This window comes from Columba livia, chromosome 13, assembly GCF_036013475.1.
Source record: "Columba livia isolate bColLiv1 breed racing homer chromosome 13, bColLiv1.pat.W.v2, whole genome shotgun sequence".
Lineage (NCBI taxonomy): Eukaryota > Metazoa > Chordata > Aves > Columbiformes > Columbidae > Columba > Columba livia.
This window is the reverse complement of record NC_088614.1, coordinates 9,400,029-9,421,306: the sequence shown is the minus strand read 5'-3', so window position 1 is coordinate 9,421,306 and position 21,278 is coordinate 9,400,029. Positions and strand designations below refer to the sequence as shown.

Sequence of the window (21,278 nt, the reverse complement as noted above, 5' to 3'; positions counted from 1 at the left end):
CTAAAATAGAATGGGGTCGTTTGGGTTTTTTTTGGCTTGTGTTTTGTAAGATATCACCCATCATTTTTAAAGTAATTGTGTAATTCTGCCTTTCTATTGCCAGTAAGCCCCATTATCAGTCAAACTAATAGGCCTGGAGAATGAAACCCCCAAAAGAAATCTTTCAAATTAGTGAAATAAATACAGTTAATGATGATAATTAAGTCACTGGGGATAATGGAGAGATTATCCAATTACTATCTATAATTCTTTGGCTTGCAAATATGATAAGACTGTGTAGAGCTAATCCATAATAATAATAATAATAACAATAATAATAATAATAATTAGGGGAAAAAAGCACAAAAAGCCCCCAACCCAGGAATTACTAGATTTCTTCATGACTAGAGGTATTTTGCCAGTTCAATTGCCTAATTGAGGTTTTTCTAGTCTGGAATAATTTTTTAGGTAGCTGTTGCAACACTGGGTTCTCAAAGAGGGGAGATATTCTGGGTCAAGACTGACTTCTCTGCTGCAGGTCCTGAGAAAACCCTGCTGTCCCCTGGATCCAGACTAAGATGGGTGCACATACTGCTAGCAAAGGTCTTAGAACAACTACAGGTGAACTACTTAAAAATAAGAAGAGATGGGTTCAGTCTATTGATCCTGAATTTTGCTAATAAATTTAGGGCAACATTTTAGCAGGCATATCAGACGGATTATGCCAGCAGGCTCTGCTGTACAGAAAGATCCTCAAATCCCTCTGAATCCACTAGTGACACTTTTTTTGGGTGGTTATTTTTCAGACATTCACAGCCATGCAGCCACATAGTCACCGTGCTAAGGAGAGACGGCTGACCTTCCGTGAACAGGTCAGGTGCTAAGGGGAGGTTTTGGTCCCAAACATTTCTCAGTTTGAGACGGACTATGTCATGGTAGCTAGAGTTTTCTGATTTAGCAAGAGGATCAGGGACATGAGCTAAACCCCAGGAAGACACAACAATGCATTGGATAAGTTTGTATGTTCGAGGATAGGCACCATTTTGGGGGAGGTAACTAGATTTTTTTATTCTCACTTTTTAATAAGTATTTGTAGGGCCCTGTTTGGCGCAGGTGACTTAAGGAGGTCTAAATATGGCCCCCAGCAAGTCAATTAAGGATGTGTTTAATTTTAACATGTGCATAGTTCCTTTGGACCTCATCCATGGAAATCAATGGCAAGGCTGCTGATGGTTTGATTGGCTTCGGATCAGAGCCAGCAATTTTGATTGTAGAGATCAAATGCTTAAAATTAAGCATATGACTAGTGCTTCACTGGATTAGGGAATCAATTAATGGAAGTGGGGTGCTTGTTATAAGATTTCCATTAAATTTCATGCAGTTTTGGTTTTTTTTTCTAAACAGAAACTGCATATTCATTGCCCTTGAATGCATTCAGGTAACTTGGAAAGAAAATAGAAGAGGGTTGATATAACCAGAGTCTTCTAATGAACCTGCTGCAAGGACTATGTTGTTCTGTACAGGAAATTAAATCCTTGCATTGAAAGACCTCATGCCAAGACCTCATACCAAAAAGGTAAGTACCAGAAAGCTCTTCCAATCCTTTTTATGCAAAAAGCTCTTCACAACAATCTGTGATTGACAGAGCTGGAAGGTGATCATCTTCACAAGCAAATCAAAAGGATCAGAAATGATGCAGCAGAGTGCAACCCCTTCTCCACACATCTTTTTTCATCTTTGAGCAGCTGCTGGAAGTAAAGCATCCCTCAGCAGTTCTGCTCCCCCTACACAGAGGCCTTGACAAGAGCATTCTTGTTCCCACTCCTATTCAGTCCTACCAACCCAGTAAAACTCCATTTTAGGCTCAAGACTCCCTAAGCACTCAGAAAAAAATCCCTGAAATTGGGTGCTGACAGGATTAAACACGTTCTGCCGAGGCCCAGGAGCTGCTGTAGGAAGGGAAGGGTCCTGGGAAGGTCTCAGCCTACTCAGCTACCACAGGTTTTGCTGGTTTGCACTTCATAGCAGTCTGGTTTTATTCCTTGGCCACAAAGGGCCAGCTCAGCTCTGGAGAAATTCCACTCCTAGTGGCCCCCAGACACCAGCCTGGAGCTGTGGACGCGGAGCTGCCTTTGGCCAGAGCCGGCGCGTGTGTCCGTCCACGTGCAGACATCTGTAACGTCAGAGCAGCACATTAAGCCACAAAACGTTTCTGTAAATATTGTTTCACACTTGGGTGAGCAAAGCATGCTTTTATCTGTGAGACAGCGCAGGGTGTAAATTACATTTTAATTGAGAAATTGCAAATGCTAGCTTTTGCCTTATTTTGCTTTTTATTTTGTTACTAAAAAGGCCTGATTGTTAGTAGGATAGTTCTGCATGAAACTCCCTGCAATGAGCCCAGTCTTGACTTTTTTTCCAGACTTTCTCTCTTTCCTTCTAGCTTTGCTGGCCTGGATTCTCCTCCTTCCTAATAAAGATGTCTCCAGGCCCATGAGCATTCCCAAGCCTTGCTCACACGCAGCTTGGCAATCTTCCCCTGCAACATTTGCCAGCGGAGAGCGGGTGGTCTGGCTCTCCCTTTGCCCTGCTGCCCCTTCCCTCCTCGCTGTTAGGCAGGTGGAAGTGATGCTGACAGTCTGCTGAGACCCAGCCTTGTCACCTAAGGATGGAAATGAGAAAAAAAAAGCCTCTTTTGAGAGTCTCAACACAAAGATTTTTTTGCTGTGCAATCTGTGAGTGTGATTTCCCCCTCCTTAGAGCAGCTGATAGCATTGTGTCCATTGAGGGGCTCCACAGGAGCATCTCTCAGGTCCCGATATCCAACTGCTGCCATCCATTTGGACCATGGCGTGGTGCAGATGTTCTTTCTCCCTCACCCTAGAATACCATTCCTGGAAAGCTGCAGTTGCAGCTGCAAGCACAAGGAACATCTTAGGAATTTGTACATCTTTGCGGGTTTTTGCATTATCCTAATTTCTTACATGCCACCGTTCATACCCTAAAGGGCCACCGTTCATCTAAGACCTGACAGGAGTGTGAGATCCTGTAGGATCTCTCTTTTTCCTGCTGATGGAAAAAAACCAATAGTTTGTAGCCCACACAGAAAGCATCCTTATTCTATGATTCTGGAGTCTCTGACATCCCTGCTTGCTGGGAAGCCTCCCTTTAGGAAGGGGAGTGGAGCACAGCCTCATTCCTCAGGGCAGTCAACGAGCTGTCAAAGTGCAGAAGTTAGACGTGGCCAGACAGGAGGCGAGGGCAGCAAAGGCAACGGAGGACAGAGCCAGCTGTACTAAATCACTGCTTCTCCTGGGCAGCTTTTGCTGGCAGGGCTCCGAGAGAGCCCAGGCTGGAGACACAGAGCTGTGTCCCCCCCGCTGGGAGATGCTACAGGAGCATGAAGCACTTCCAGCTGGGAACTCGGAACCGCAATTGCAAATTGCACCCTCAGTGCTCGCGGGGGTGAGTCAAGCCCATTAGCCAGCTAATCCTCACAACAGGCTTTTGTGAGGCTACTATTTTGTTCTGGGGAAATGTATGATCTACTGATTACACAGTATCCCAACATGCCAAATGTATGCTTGAAACCAGTAAACAATAAATATTTAATTAGCTGGTCATTGTGACAATAACAACAGGCAACAATTAAACTGGCTTTTCATTTCCCATTCATTTAGTTGTCAGTCTTGTATAGTTACAGTTAAAGGCCAGCTCCTGCCTTGACCACCACCTTTAATAAGGTTGTGAACAGAATATTTGGGTTTGATCTGAGCTTTTGATCTATGTCTCTGATTTCTCCTGCCATTGCACAGATTGTGGGCATGACTCAAATAACCATTAATATACTGTGGATTGAATTTGAAATTTAGAAGCTTATTCTTTTTATTCTAACAGTGCCAACTAAGATTTCAGAGAGCAGTCACACTGGGCAATACAGTTATGATCCAACCTGAAACTGCTGATCTGCTCCATTCCCATCAGGTCTTTGCTCACCTCACCTGTCCGTGTACGCTCTACTTTTCCATGTTGAGACTTTTCATCCTCACTCCTCTGCATATTCTTCTTTACTCCTCCACTCATGTTTATCTGCAACCCTTCTGCTGAATCCCAAAGAGGGATTGCCAAGAAGTATCCAATTTCTAAATGGAAAAGGGAAGAAGAAAGCAGTTTTCAAGCACCAAATGGAATTTCCATGCCACGTATGTTTCCATCTACAGTCCCTATATCCCAATTAATCTCTCTATTCTTTGTCTTTATGTGGATCACCAAACATTGCAGGTGGAATGCCTTCATGGCAGGTTTACTGGAGAAGCCTAGGGCTGGAAACCAGTGTTTTCTTACATAAACCTGCCTCCTTCCGTGTTTAACACTGAGCTCCAGAGCAGATGCTTAACAGTGTGGGAGCAGGATTAGGTGGGACCTTATCCCACGGCAGATGAAGCCTCTCCTGCCACCAACAATGACATATCTACTCTTACATATTAATCAGGGTTTCTTTTACATGGTTGTCAGCAAGGGCTCTCAGCTATGATAAGGAAAAGAACTGGGATTTCAGCTGGTTGCTTTCAGATCACCAGACTGTAAATGAAGGGACTTGGTTGTAATCACAGTTCTCCTGCTGAATGGCTGTCTGACTGCAGACAAGTTGTTTCACATGTTTCCATTATTTTCTGTGTTGTGAATATGATAGTGAGATCTTTACAGCACATTAATGTCCCCCTGATGTACCCAAGTGGCATCTAACATTATGCAGACATGACAATAAGTCACGTAAGCACCGGTGGCATGTTCACTTGATATGCATTCACTTACAAATATTGTCACTTTTTATAACCACAATTCCACATCCTGCCCAGAGTCTTCATATAATGTAAAACTTTTCATTCAATAGTTTTACCAAGTCCTGTTAGATTTCAGTGAATGTCAATTTGGTTCCAATTTAATTTTGCCTTCGACGAGAAATGAAAATGGTGCCCTGAGTCCCCCCATACAATAGAGGTAACGTCTTTCAAAATAAATGGATTTAATTGTAAAAGTCAGCTTTGAATCAAGTCTGCTGTGCTTAGACCTACTAATCAGAAAGCATTTATGGAGTCACAAGGAGCTGATAAAACGTGTACACAGTTTTAAATGTCCCATTGTAATGCATTGTAAACCTTAATTTAAAACAAGACAGCTTAAAAGCTTTATGGATTTGATTGATGATATACCCTGTATATTGATGGCTGAACCCAGAATACTGTTATTTCTGCTTTGTCTTGCTAACAACAAAGTTCAGAATGATAATATATTTTATAAAAAGCTTTACTATTATGCTGCTGCAAAAGTAACATTAAATAATGATAATAGGCCTGAGCCACAACTTCATGTAGAAACAGTTCTGGTGACAACAGATTTATATACCACAGGCACAGAGGCTGCTGGCAGCACTGGGATAATACTGCAGCTTTCCAAAATATTGACATGAGAACATCCCACAAAGCAAAGGATGAAAGAAAGGTGAATTTTGGAAGCTTAGCAGTTCAAACCTGGCAGCACTGTGGGGCTGGTGGGGAGTTTGAAGGTCCAAGGGTGACAAAAGTCACATCACAAGAGACCAAACAGATTGTGGGCACCTCCAAAAACCTGCTGAGCATTCCCCATAAAGAATTTCAGTTCTGTGGGGTGAAGGGCAAAATCAGCAGTTTGCTTTAATAACACAGCATTAGTACTTTTCCTCCACTGATCCCAACTTTGTACCACAGATAGAACAGCCAACACCCGGCAGAGCAGAGCTGCAGCTTCTTCACAGGAGACACAAGAGGTGCTGCATTGCCCATCCTTGCAGAGGGAGCAGGGGCTGACAAAGCCCCTCCAGAGCCTTTGTTCCTTCCCTCAGGCTCATATTCATAGCATTAGACAAATGTGATTTGGCTGAACTTAGAGCTGACAATGGCAATGTCTGTGCGGGGAGGGGATCTGCACTATGACACCAAGGTGCATAAATTCCTGCATACTTGAGGGCACCTAAACAGCTTTGGGATCATCTGAAGAAAGGCTATGTGAAATAGGAAGTCTTTCATTTGTGGCAACAAGCTGTGGCCAGCTCACACAAATATATGAAATATGGACAGAGAAGGACAAGGAACTCACAGCTTCAAAAGGCAGAAACTTTCTGAGCTCCAAGGGATCCGACTCCGATGATGGTGAAGACCACAAGGGACAGTCATCTTCACACATCTGAGCGGGATCACATTTGTGTCACCACATGATTCAGGGGGGCACAAATCCTCACACCTCTGTTGCACTGAGAAGTCAAATGCAGGCTCCTCGTACAGATCACCAATGAAAAATTTAAAAGTCATACTGATGGGCAGCTGCTCCTGTGCAAAACAGAGCGGCAGCAAATCACATTCAATTAGAAACAGTTATTGCAGGAGAAAAAATCCACCCTGAGAAATAACCACATTAAACAAGAAGTTGCAGTGGAGCACTGGCAGCAAAGAGCATTTTCACGTTTAAAAAACTGTAAGATGTATCCAGGCAGAGCTGAATGGTGAATTGCAAATTTGGAAATTACACAGGTTTACAGTTTGTATAAATTAATATTATGATTCCACGAGGCAATATAGCTCAAAAATTAACAATGATTCTTGAAATACTGTTCAAACACTTAAACAAAAAAGCATCTACAGTCAAAAAGACTTGTTCTAAGTTTTATGTCAAATATTGTGCAACAATAAAATACCATGTGCAGCCTCCTGAACAGCCAACAACTTTAAATTCTATCTCCAGTCTTACATTTACAGTGGATCAAATTTATGCCTACTATGTTATCACCAGAAAATACAATACGTAGCAAAAATACATTATGCCAACAGCAGCTTAAATTGTTAGGCAGCCTCAGAAGCAGGACTTTCAAATCTATGCCTTGAGTCTGTAAATTAAGAAATTAACTATCTTTAAATACCATGCAATTAATATTTGCATGTCTTTACATTTAAAATGTAAGCAAGCATTTATGTTCAAATTTATCTTGCAAACCCCATAATTATAATACTTGCATATGTGAAAGGAGTAGTTGGTAGTTTCATTGTCTGGCACAATTTTAGAAGTCAGATTTTATGATCTCATGAACTTGCACATCATCGTGCAGATTCTCCGCCTGAAATGAAGTCAAAAGTATTCAGTACTGTAAAATTGTGCAGTTTTACATATGCTATTAGGGCTGTATTTTGAGGAACCAATAACAAGATTGAGAGTTCAAAGAAATCTACAATTCTTTTTTTGTATTCACATAGATATAAAGAAATGTAGATTTTTTTAACATATATATATATATATATATATATATATATGCATGCATAAACAGCTGGAAAACTACCAATATCAAAAATGTGTTTGTGTGCAAAGAGGTAGAAGGCTTCCACTGCATGTAACAGGGCTGATGGAGACCTCGCTCTTCCCTGGAAAACAGAAGATTTGCGGTTCAGAGGGGAGCTAAAAATCTTATGTTTTTCATACAGGAAAGGTATTGCATTACAGAAAAGCATATAGAAATGCAGTGAAGAGAAGAAATAACAGATGCTGGGGTGCATTTGGACACAAAAAGGGAGGTTCTGAGGACATTTATGGGGTTGAGTCTCAGCAGAGAAAAGCCAAGTTTCTGCTTCCAGATGTGGGTTTGGTGTTGGATAAGTATTGAGTGTTTCCAGCACCTTTAAGCTTTAAAACTACCCCCAGGTTTCTTGTAGGGTCTTCAAGGTCTAAAGGGTGGACTGAAGCACCTCAGACCTACTTCAGGCACCAAAGCAATTTTATGCCTGGAGAACATGTTTCAGAAACGTGATTATTATCATTATTCCACTAAAAATGTGCTAGGCAGTTTATGGAACAGGAGACATGGCTCCTGTCCCAACAAGCTTGTAATTAAAGGTGACAGTCTTGCAATTTGGTGTACGCAGGCAAACCGCAATGGGAATAACAGCAGTGCCATCAAACAGTGCAGCGGGCTGTGAGACCCCAGAAAACTGTAAAATCCAAGTGTGGGGAGTGAACCATAGGGATGGGAAAGGTACAGCAGGACCCTTGTATGGAAATAAGCTCCCTTCAGATACTGCTCCAAATCAGAAAAAATGATCTTAATAGTCTCTTCTTATATTAAAATCTATGAATTTGGGAGAAAGATGAGGGAGATAAGAATTTACGATTCAGGCTTTTGATTTTAGCGTGCAGACTCCAGGAAAGCTGCACTGCTGCTTTTTGGCTCTTCTTCAAAAGGACACTAAATATTTCAGTCCCAGTAGATTGTCATTATTTTCTATCTTAAGAGAAATGCCATTACCACCTTCTGCATAAATGTTCCTTTCTGAGCCATGCAATCTGGGGAAGATTTTCCGTTTTTTCTTCCTCCCTTCTGCTTCTTTCATTTATAAATCAGACAGTTTTGAGTTTTGCTCCATTCCCCCAAGTGTCCCTTCAGTCTCTGTGCATCTGTTGTCCCAGGACGCACCACATTTAGAAAACCGATCATTACCAAGTGTTTTTTCCCCAGTTTCCTTGTAGGGAATAGAAAGTCATTTTTCAGGTAGCAGCTGACAGATCTGTAGGCACCTCTGGATTGCTCCATTTTACTAAATTCAATGAACCACTTGACAAAAGTTAATTAGGGTATTGCTGTCTGGGATGGGAAGGTCCACTGAGAGATGTTGGAACCATCCCGTTTCTCACAGCAGTTGAGCCAGAAAGCTACTCACCATAACTTTTATTACTAATGAACACACCATACAATAATTCTACCTTTTACAAGCAGCATAGATTTGAATCCCGTGTTGTTAAGCTTCTTGCATCACCCTGAAAACACATTGCACATTGCACTGTGCCCCAAATGCTCAGTCAGGAGGTGGTGTGCACATAAAATTACTACTGGTGTCAATAATAATAATGTCAGCAACAAAAAGAGATGTGAGGCCACTGCAAAAACTCCCTCATGCTGGGACAACCTGGTGTGTTCTGACATGCACAGCTTCATAACACATCAGTTGCTTGATTTGGTAAGCAAATACGAGTCTAAGAAGAAGCAGGACTAGTTCCCTATCTCACACATTTTGTGGATTTTCTGATATTTACTCCTTTCCTACCCACTGTTCAGGCTGGCCTATGAGTCAATTGATCAGAAGAACAGGGAAATAACCTTCAGCCTAAAAACCTTAACAAAACTGGTATATAAGCATCTCAGCACTGCCCAAATAAATAAAGCCCTAACTCTGGTGTATGTTGGGTGCTCATTTTCCCTGGAGAGCTGCTTTCAGGTAACAGAAGTCAGCTCCATCCCCCAGGCTGGCCTGACGTGTCATTAAACAAAGCAAAAGCAATCCTGACACCAAGTTCCTGATAAATAACTTATGCTTGTTGTTAAATAGATGCATCTTATTACAAATGCTTAGTAATTCATTTAGATGAGAAATCACACGTTGGATTACAGTATGTCCTGATAACAGGTTATTTTTTATTAATATCACTACTCTGACTTTGCTAAAGCTCCAGACCCCATTTGCAGCTCCCAAAGGCTCAGTTGGGATTTGCAGTCTTGGGGTTTGCCGTGCACAGGGGAAGGATTTGCACTGTCCTGGTGCAAATGATCTTGACCCTTACTCTATCCTGGTTCCAGCTCTCTGCTTCTTGACCATACAAAAGGTCTCAATGCTTCCAAATGTACTTTTAAATGTCGCTGAGGATGCCCATCTTATTATCATAAGCCACAGTTAAAATCTGGGCCCCTCACTGGTCCCTTTCTTTGAGAGGAACAGTATTTAGACCACAAGCCAGCGGTCTGCTTAGCTGTAGAGTTCAACAGGAACAGAAATAGGGCCTCAGTCCAGAGGAGAATATTTTGCAGAAGCAGCTAAAATTAGGATCTGGCCCTGGGAGTGCGTTTGCAGACATCTGGATATGATGCACGGCAGCAATGCTTCTGCGGATCAGCAGCATAATTGCAATAAATAATTCAAGAAACAGCAAATGATGCTAAAAGTGAAGCCTCTGGCTCTGTGAAACAGCTGATAGCACTCTTGCCTGCAGAGGGGATCCTGCCAGGGGCTGGGGAGCACAGCAGGTCCCCATGGGACTGACAGCCACAAAATGGGGCTGCAGATGGACTAGCAGAACCTCTGACAGCCTGGACTTAGCCCATAAATTTGTGACTGTAGTCTTTCGGTCCCAGGTGGGATCTCCGGCTCCCTTAAACCCCACAATTTTCCCCAGACTGAGGAACATCTGGAAGTCTAGAATTGATCCTGCACCACCTCTGCCTCCAGAATGGTGCATGACGGGTGTCTGTGGTACGGAGCCTGTGACCTCAGGAGGGGCTGTTAGGTCTGATAGTGAAGCCAGGTGGCTTCATGGCTTTGCAGAATTGCAGCACATGGCATTAAGAGGTGAATGTATGTAGTGAATTAAGCCCTATGTTCAGTTCTCCTGTACACAGCCTGGGTGGATGTTTCAAAACAGCCACATTCCAGGTTGAAGCCACATGGGAATTTTCCCTTATGCCTATTACACTTTTCTCAGGCAATCAAGACCGTGGTTAGGAAAATACACAATAAGTCGCAAGTACAAGGTATAAATAAGTGAAGGAGAGGAGAATTTCTCTCTGTACAGGTGACACTCCGCTATACATCACACTTCAGCACCGTCAGACTCTGGTCTATTAGAGGAACTCAGCCTGACTTCTGTTTATAAAATAAGTCTGAACTCAGGGCTGTGAGGAAAAGACTCCTTCCTCTAGGAATGCAAGACCTTCAGTCACATAAGTGAAACAGCTCTTGCTTGCTTAGAATTCAAACAGGCAGAAAGTTATTCAATTTATTTAATAAACTAAGAAAGAAAAAGAAGATAAGCTAGTCAGATGGCACTACCGTTGACCGTAGTAGGTGGAAATGGCGCTACCAAAACAAAAAAAACATCAAACAAAGTTCATTTGACCTCCCCCAGCCAACACAGACACCTTGAATCTCAGAGGGCTTAGAAAAAATGGGGTCTTGGAGACCTCCACCCCACTTTCCATCTCCTTATCTATGAGAGAGCAGAACACCTTTGTAATGAAGTGTGAGATGAATCTACCACCCCAAACTCTGGCCTTTTTATATGGCTAACAGATTAACATAGTAATTTGTCCCACTGATACATTACAATCTGAGTTTCATAAAAGTCTGTAATTGTCATTCATTCCTTGGAGCACTCTAAATTCTGACTCATATTTGAATCACAGTTTTGCAAAGACTCCTGATACGTACGATGGGTAAAACCAAACCTGTCTCCTTCCTCCCTCACCTCACAACCTAGCTGATTAAAAATCTATATACAAAATGCGGCAAGTGAAGCACATTTGCAGTGAAGTGTAATTATATCCAGAATAACTAACATACGCAAAAGATTTCTTCTTGACCTAGTGCCTACCACTTTTGTGAATTTCTGAGTCATGGTGGCCTCACTTTCTTCACAGCGTATTTTTTTTAATTATTACTATTGTTGTTAGGCAACAAAGCTGCAGAAAGAAGGGTAATTTTTACTTTGCATCCCCTGTTACCATCAGTGACACCATCAGCTAATCTAGTCTTGGCAACGACCTACTTCAAGAAGTGGAAGCAACACTAGCTGTTCTCAGACCTTGAGTTGAATTTGTCACAATTGGCTCTTAGTAATATCATATTTACCTTCCATCCACAAACCATTGAGAGATGCTAGAAGTGGCAACTCAGAGTTTATAGAATTCCTTCCTCATGCCTTAAAGAGAAAGGCGGCAGAGACATCTCGAAAGACCAGAAACAGGGATTAAATGTAAATATTTTTCCCTATGTAGAAAAAAATACTACAGTACAAATACGTAAACCATCTGATAAACGTGCTGTTCCTGATCCTAACCTTCCTCCTCAAACTCTTTGCTCATTCCAAGAAGTGTGATCTTAAGTACTACCCATTTCATGACACTTCCTCCATGAAAACATAGAGGGGATGTAGTGGCAATTTCAGCAAAGGAATCACAGAGGAGCAGCGGACAGGAATATTACTGATCAATGGCAAAAAAAGATTAAAGGTAGTGACATCTTTATGGCACTGTGCCGAGCAATGAGTGAAGATCAAAGGGATCATCAAGCACAAGGAGAGAGCTCGTGGCTATTAAGCTGACAAAAAAAAAAAAAAACAAAACAAACCTCAGACACCATCCTATGGGAAATAGGAACAAAACTCTTAGCAAGAGATAAGAATCAGATTTTCTTGTTTCACAGAAGTGAAGATGTTGGAGGGACAAGTATCAGGAACTGCAGTCTTCTAAAAGTGCTTTAAGTGCAGGGAGCTGGTCCTTAAAGAGCAAAGAAATGTAAATCATGGAGGGGGCATCACAGGGAATGTGCAGAAAACTTCTGCAGGCACTGGAACACAAAGGCCTCCATGAGATACATGACTCAGGTCTGGCAAAGGAGGACAAGAACAACCAAGATCCAGACGGATTTTAATGCTGAAATTACATTTTATACGTTTAGACCTGACCTGACTCAGAATGGGCATAACAGCATCTACCTAAGTTTAAGGCCTTTTTGTTGAAGAGGATTTAGCAGTTTAAAGTTCAACATATTTTCAATGTTTTGGTGGATAACTTGAAGCAGGAAGAAAGGGTGAGCTGGATTATGAATCTTCTTATACCCTTTTAAAGCATTTATAATTAAGTCTATTTTTTTTTTTTTTTGCTACTGGGAAGCAGTCTTGCTATAATCTTCTAATTAATAAATGGCTTGATAAATCACAAGATCTTTTGTCCACGGGGAAACTTACACATACTGTCAGAAATATTACACTGTAAAACTGGTATCAGACAAGCAACCATATTTTTCTCCTTCACCTTTTATTTTTCTAAATTTATACTTAATTTGAAAATGTTAAATAACTAAATTAGTCAAAGAAGTTATCCACTGGATATAGTGCCAGTTAAAATTTGTGTGAAAAACTCTCCTTGGCACCAAAGGGCTCTGGTGATCCAAAAGAAAAAATCTTTAGATAAAAATCCAAGCTGTGCAGTAGGGTTTTGCTACACCCTGTTGCAGATAGTTGTCCATTTTATGCATCACCTTTGATGCATTGACAAGGGTTGCCCTACAGCGTATCTCCAGCCATTGCTTCATTCTCACAATGTGTTTGTGGGTAAGATCCCAATCCAATGCAGAGCAGTGGGGAAAAGCAGAGGAGATGTGGCCTTTGTCCCTCACCTTGTGCTGGGGACATCCTGCTCCACTTGTGCCTGCCTCTGCCTCCTTTTGGTCCTTGGCTCTTTTACCTCTTGCTCAGGTAAATTGAAAGCTTTCTGAGACATGGGCCATCTCTTACTCTCTGTTGCAATGCTCAGATTACTGAAACATGAAATAAAAGAGCACTAAAACTTGCCATGGAGCAGCAGTGACTGACAGGGACCTGGACTTTGCCATTCATTAGCCAGACTTCCCTCTTGTCACCACCTCAAGTTTGCTTCCTTCCTCCAGAGCAACATTAAAATAAACATTTTCCATTCTGTGTTTCCCAGTACTTGACACACATAAATAAACACCTTTCACTGTTCTCTCAGGAGGGAATTGAGGATCCTTATCTTCATTTTCTGAGTGTGGAAGTGAAGGAAAAGACAGACAGGTCAAGACTTTTCAGCTAAAAACATGCATCCCGTATTTATCTAGGCAATGGCTGGGATTTGACAGCCCAGGGGTGCACCAGTGCATGTAAAGCAGTCCAGCATTTAGTAGCCAACGCAGAGGCCAAACTGCTTGCAGCCCTTCCTCCTGTGTTTCTGCTCTCACAACACAAGACACAGGGAACAACAGCATGAAGCAAAGCTCAGTGGTTTGAACCAGATCAAAAGGATGATAACCGTGGTAAGATCCTGAGAACGACAGAAAAGAGCAGCTTCTTGGAGGAGATGTGCTACAGGACCTCACATCTGGAGGGCTCTCAGCTTCATCTGCTGATGGCCACTGCCAGAGCAGATCTGATGGACCCCTGAACTGTCCTCATGTGTTGTTTCCTTATGTTTTACCATCCACAAAAAGAGAAGTTTTTATTAATAACTGTGTAGCCTGAGTGCCCTACTGCAGCTGTGTCTGAGAGCGGCAGCTGTGGCTGCTGGGGGAAGGGGGTTACAGAGCCTGGGGAGATGCCAGGGTGTGGAAGGCAATGCAAAACCCCCGTTTTTGTTGTGTAAAATAGAAAGCCTCTTTGAAAAGCTGCTATATTGAGGAAATGATACCACTGCATTTAAGACAGCCCCTAAATGTCAAGTGAGCATTAATCATTCTCTTTGTTTACACTAGTAAAAGACATAGCATCCTATATACATATTGGTAAAAAAACCACCTGGGATGTGCAACTGTTTTCATTTGAAATCTTAATTATTCCAGAAATCTTTCAAATACAGCTCATCAGCTAGCTGTAAGCATAGGTGTGAAAAGGGAAGAATTCCCATTATCAAAGTAATCTGCAGCTCTGAAGACTGCTGTTTCCTGCACCAGCAAATTTCTAACTGTTCCTCATGAGTGGTACTGGCAATAGTTTAGGCAAGTGAATGAGTTTCTAATGCAGAATGTAAGGTATTCATTAAAGACCAGGTAGAAGAACATTAATTTAACTTTTAAAACATATTGGGAGACAAATAAGGCAATTCATTAGTATGCATGCATTGCCTTTGCTGGATCAAGTCAGACAAGCTCAGCTGTGCCTCCTAATGCTTGCACTGCAAAACACGGCTCGATAGTCTTAACATTTTAATAATAATAATGTTTACTGATAGACAATGACAGGATGTGATTTACTATAAGTGGAATCCTTGCGTTTTCTATCTAGCTTGCATGCAGGTTCACACCGCCTCTAACAATAAAGCACTTAACTCCTTTTGCCTACTATGGCCAGGAGCAAAACAGGTAAACTGACAACAACCTGCCTAAAACCAGCCCAGGTAGTCTTAACAAGTCAATATTGCCAATAACCTGCACTAATCAGGAAATCAACAAAACAGAGATTAAAAAAAAAAAAAAAAGGGAAAAAAACCCCTCTTTTATTTGGTATCTGCAAGAAGTAAATAAACTCTATTCTGCCTCAAATAAAAATGAGCACACTTACTATCATTCATATTTTACTGCAATCCTCCCTTCTAAGCTTCATCCCATTCCCTGAGATTCTTGTAGGGACACCCTCCCCTTGGCCACAGAGTCACCCATAAGCAGTGATAAATCACTGCTTCAAATGCTGAATTATGCTGTTTTGAGGTCTCCAAACACAGGGCAAAGTCTTACTTCATGTGTTGGCCCAATGCAGCCTTAGTGCAAAAGATAAAACAATACTTGAGGGCTCTTTGATCTGGGTATTGTCATGCTAGAAGCTGTGTCCTGTGTCAGAAAAGCTGCTGTGGGAAGGGCTGGGTAGTAATTACCTGAAGATACTTTCAAGTGAAGTTGCCTGCTGAGACTAAGCAAGAAAATGCAACAATATCTGCATATATTTATTCTGAAAAGAATAATCAGGAGATGCGAGGAATTTAAGAAGCGTGATCCTAGTCCACTGAGCCTAAGCACACAGAATATGAGTTTTCAAAGAAGCTACTTCAAAGTTAAAATTCTGGGGAACAGAAGGTAGAGCTATTGCTGTGAACCAGACAATATAGGGGAACCAGGCTTCAATAGCTAATTAACTAAGTGCATTTCACAATATTTCCAATATAGCAGCTCACAACCAAACAGGGCAGTCTGCTGCGAGGCAGAGGATGGAATCATGTCTGAGACTGACTGCTCTCAAGCCTCTCCCCAGTCCAGCAGCCACTCTCACACATCATTAGGAGCCAAGCTCCCCAGGGGGAACACCACCAGTCTCATCAACATGGGTAGCAGCCCTCTTGCTTTGGATCACTGAAGTCTTGATTATTCCCACATAGCCTCTATCTGAAACACTGCAGCTATTTAAGGCAGCTCTGGGACTTTTCTTGTCCAAAACAATACATCCAGAGAGGATCGAATCAAGTAGGTTCCTGATGCTCAGGGCAGCCTGGAAGCCAGGTGAGAGCACAGTCTGGCCCATTCAGTGCTGCTTACTCCAGGATTTGTCAAAAACGGTTGTGGTGTACTCAGAGGGAGCCCTATAGATGGTAGTTTTAGTTGGAAAGGGATTACAGGCGATACAGAACATCAGAAATGTCAGGGCACCTAAAGGTCAGAACAAGCATACTGAAACTGTGCCTGAAAATGATACCTTTGACAGTGCTGTTCCAGCCATCAGTGGTTACGTTGCAAGACTTATCCATCCCAGCCTGGAAACTGGCAGGGAAGGATGGGAAACCAGCATCACAGAGGGCTGGGGACCGCAGAGACCTTTTTGGATATGGCTGCAATAAAGAGTATACTGATACCTTCCAAAGGCACAGCCTGAATTATTACAAAAGCATTAATTTGCCATCAGGGCTTGCTGGAATCAGAGGGGAAGGTTTTGATTTTTAAAAACAGAGTCAAAGGAAAGCATAAGTGAGAAAAATATATTCAATCCTTTTAAAGTCTGACCTAAAAAACCTTGCAGTGTAAAATATGCACTAAAATATTTATGGCAGGTTTCTATGGTTATATGTGTGTATATATGTGATACAGAACAAACTCAGTATTTCTCCTACTGGCCTTACATGCCATGAAGCTGAATGAGGTCTTTCCAGTGGAAGGGTAAATCCTGACTGTGGTCAGCAGAGATGGCTACGTTAGCCGTGCGGATGAGCCAAACGGGACAGAACAGCTACCAGCTCATGGCCCCCTGCCTCGGCAAGATTTTGCTAGCATGGAGAAGAAGTCTCAGGGCATCTCTTCTGCTCTCCAGCACACTTTGGGGATGTTGGGAAGCACTACAACAGGCTGCCTGATCATCTGATCTGCAGAGAGTTGGGTGGTTCAGTGCATTCCCTTCCCCTACAACAGCTATTGTTTCTAGGAGCCTGTGCTAAACTTATGAACCTGGTGATATGGGCTTAACTCCAAAACAGATGTACAGGTTACTGGTTCTGAGTTAACTCACCTCCCCCAGCTCCCAATGAAGACAGTCCCATGGACCTCCATGAGCAGCCCCTAATTCCTGTATGCGAAGACCCCTGTGCACAGCACAAACCAGAACAGACAGAGTCAGTGTGAAAAGGATGGATCTATCAGGTGAAATTTCAAGAGAGACAAGAAGGTTTCTTAGTTTAATACCAGGAGAAAATACCAGCCTCCCTGACCCAAACTAAGGATTCAAGTCTCCAGAAAAAAAAAAAAAAACAAAAACAAACAAACAACCCCCACAACAACAACAAATGCTTAGTTCTATATGGAGACAAAGGGACAGATTCAGACCCCAGTCATGCAAAAAAAAAGCCAGAGTAAAGCCTCAGTGTTCATGAGTTGATTCACATTTCAAACAGCCTAACGGAGCTGAGCCTCTATAGGAGTGTGCCTTGGTTTCTAAGGAGCTGGCTGTTATTTATACAGTCTATTTACACGTTCTCTTGGTTCTTTGTGCAGAGGAAACACTTTATAGTGTAAGCTCGCCCTCTTTTTCCCCGCTTACATATACACACATGCACGCACTACAAACAGAGAAGGTAGGACAAAGCTGTTTAAAGGAACCACATGTAGGTATGTTTTAAAGAAAGAAGATATTTCAAGTTGTCAGTATGAAATTGTCACAGAATGTAAATTATTATTGTCTGTGCATTTCTCCCTCCTAAGAGGATTGTGCTAATTAAACAAGAAGAGATTATCAAACTTTGTCTACAGCTGATAAAATCCAACTACAAATTAAAATGCATGTTAAAGCTAATCCATCACAAACTGAAAAATTAAGCTAGTGCATTTGTAATGTTTTTAGCATCCTTTGTCCTTCAGATAGTGCCCAAATACTAGTATTTCATTGAGTTTAATGTTTTGCACTTTGGTAGAGATTAAGAATTGTATATTCCATACAGTTTCTAAAAGCTTGTCTTCTTTGCATGTTTAAGATTATGCCAGTAATTTGCATTCCCATTTACAAATGGAATTGTAAAAGAGGGGAAAATGTAAGCAAGCTGGATTAAAATAAACATTTGCCTCATTCCAGGGCCAGTAAGCTTTGAAAAGTTTCCTCTCGTTGTTACATACCTCTCTATGATTCACAGCAGCAGAAATGCCACCAAAGAAAGGCTCTCCCTTTGTTATTATTGGAACAAGCAAGAACAAGAAGTTCTAGAAATTCAGAGGGAGACACATACTGGTTGGGTCCCACTCCTATTTGCACGTATGCGCCTGAGTCATTTTAGCCATGATTAACCAAACCAAAATGATGAGGGATTTGTTCCAAAGTGGCACACCCAAACCCTAGCACTGCTGAAAAAAAAGAACTTAAAGCTAAACCAAAGCATCCAGTCTTCAGATATCCATCTGACACTTGATAACTAAAGGGCACTTTCCTCCTGGCACAAGTCCACTGCAGTCTAAAACAGTGCTGGCTTTGAGTGTGACAATAGCTAAAGGGTGAAGAAACAGATCTGAGTAGAAAAGATAACCAAGAGGCTGTGTAATCTGGAAGAAAAATCACAGCTCTCAGCCACAGGACCCGAGGTCTGTTGCTCGGTCTGCTGCCTGCTCACTGCATAACCCTGGGACAAGTCACATCACCTTTTTCCTTCTAATTCCTTTTCTTGTTCTCATCATTTGACATTTCAGACCTCTTTTGAGCAGGGTCTTTGTTGCACTAGAGTTTGGTGATATTGAATGCTAAGCTTGCTAGTGACCTTTAAGATTTACGATGATTCAAATAATAATAATAGCACAGTGAAGAAAAAATAAAATGTACGTGGTGTCTTTCTACATAAGAATCTTGTACCTTTTAAAGTAACTGTTAAATGGCTTACTCATTGCTAAAATATTTATTATGTTAGTTTTTGTTCTGGCTTTGAAGGGTATCATGACTCTGATGGAGGCAAAATTACAAAAATCACAGGTTCCTCCTCCTAAAAAGAGTACACACGAAGCAAACTCCTTGCAAAATCAAAGTTTGAGAGAAAAAGGAAGATACGAGTTAAATATTTTTGCCCACAAATCAACCTCTTCATTGTCAGATGATATTTGAGCACTGCATTTATATTTGCCCCCTTCTCATCTCCTTGGCTCGACAGATGTGCAGTGGTCACATCCCCCCCAGCAGGTGAGGAACCAGCCTGAGAGGTGCCTTCAATCTACACCTCACCTCCTGGAGTCCCCTCATCTCCACCTCCAAGACCTTGGACACTCCTATGGCTTCCTAAAACATCAACAAATCCATAACTCTAACAAACCCGCCCATGGCTTGAGAGCTTGGGGTGGATTTAAACTACTCTTAGAAACTTCTGTACACCACCAACATCCATCCAGTGTCATGGGAGATTATCCAGTTAGCTGTGCAAAGGGAGCCAACCTCTCCGCACTGGTTTTGTGCTTACCCAGACCCCATGGTGACCCAGCATGGCCAAGATGTGGGTTAGCACCAGCTGCTCGATATCTTCTCTCCAAAACTCACATCTTCAGGTCAGTTAATTTGTTAAGATGCGCTCCAGATTCTTGTGTCACATCCTTCCCAGGAGGAATTAAGATCCCGCTCTACGTGGAAAATAATAGTTGCAGGTCTCTGGATTTTCTCCGGCTTAAAATGGCGTTAATTCTTCATAGTTCTAGGAATCAGAATAACAAATTCCATGTGTCCCTGCGATTACTTTGACCTTGCACGATGATTTGTGCTCAAGTAAGGTCCATTTAGACTACAAAACACAAGGGCAGTATTTATTTAACTGATTATGCTGCATTCTTGTCCTATGAATCACTCTCCACAGATGGTACTTATGCCATGTCCTACTTTCTTATTTGACAAACGGCTGCTCTAAGGCTCTCTTATATTGGCTCTAGCATGCATGTAACTGCATTGAATACAACAGATTATTTTTTATTTATATTGGTGTCAAATTTGGACACAGGGCCTGTAAAAGTAAAAAAGGGCCCCAAATACCTGTAGAATTCAATACAGCACATTCATTATTTATAAAATGATTGTTTCTGTTGCAGAACATTATTGATATTGTTATTTTGTGAGTTTTCCACATATACAACTGGTACATACAACTGTACATAGTCGATACTGCTTAGATATTAATAAGACTGGTAGAAGGTTTTTCAATCAATATATTCTTTCTAAAGAATATGCAACAGTGTGTATGAGGGAATTGATTCTGTTTTCACAGAGGTGTAAATGAAAAACAATTCTTAGAAGTGAAAGGAATTGCAAAAGCAGGAAACACGAAGGCCATATGTGATGTAAAGATTAACATACATTTTAAATACAACTTTGTGGCACTTTGGAGACCATTTCAGGATTACAGTAATTTTATATTCAGTAAAAAGCAGCTTTCAAATATAGAGCCACAAATTACTTCTAGCAAGGAAAAAAAAAAAAAAAAAGGTTGTGTTTTTTTTTTTTTCTCTTTTTCCCATAGGAAAGGACTTGCCAATTTACTCTTACAAATCCTTACTCTCTTAAAAGAGAGTCTGCTTACATGAATAATACCACCAGAAGTAGAAATCAGTGAGAACAAGGTGTCAAAAGACCACATGAAAACCAGCCTACAAAGTTCAGGGAATGATTTCTTATTGCAGAAACCCTTTCATTCTCTAAGGGAGAAAAGAAGGAACAACTGCCTGTGACCCAGGGAGAGATGAGAAGGGCTTTAGACCTACCATTAGTTATCCCTGCAAGTTTGGTATGATGAAAGGAATGTGAAGTGTCTGTCAAAACCTGAAATTTACAATTTACTACTTTTTTTTTTTTTTTTTTAACTTTCCTTGGTGATTTCCTTCATTCATCCTGCTCCGATTACAGTTCGTGGCTTCAGGACTGGTCCTCTGACTGCAGCAAGATCTCCTAACTAACCTTTAAACAGAGGAGTTCTGAAGGAGTTCCACAGTTAGGGGAGTGGAGAAGACCTTAGACACCTCCCAGGAGACACTTCTTAAATCCTAAAACCAATGCATGCGCATCACTACCACTCACCTCTTCTTGGTTAGTCCATCCAAGAAACATGTTTCCATCCCATAGAAAAAGTGAGGATTTAAAACCCCTGTGTCTTATTGGTACCTGAATGTAAGGATGTCTTGCATCCTTGCATCCACATTGTTTTGGGAAGCTTTTGCAAGCTAATAGGCCTGGGTTTAGACAGCTTTGGAAGAGGATGCTGTTAAGCAAAACTGAAAGTATTGCACAAAATGGGCTGA

At 41.5% G+C, this 21,278-nt stretch overlaps 1 long non-coding RNA gene across 1 annotated transcript in view; it reads right to left on the bottom strand.

The window, feature by feature from the left end:
• Positions 1 to 1,667: 1,667 nt before the first annotated feature.
• LOC135575320 (uncharacterized) overlaps positions 1,668 to 21,278 on the bottom strand; it is a 64,467-nt gene continuing 44,856 nt past the window's right edge. Inside the window, exons 2-3 of the long non-coding RNA XR_010465850.1 lie at positions 3,981 to 4,121; positions 1,668 to 2,641 (exon numbers count right to left, since the gene is read on the bottom strand). This is a non-coding gene — a long non-coding RNA (uncharacterized LOC135575320). The remainder of the gene's footprint in view (positions 2,642 to 3,980; positions 4,122 to 21,278) is intronic.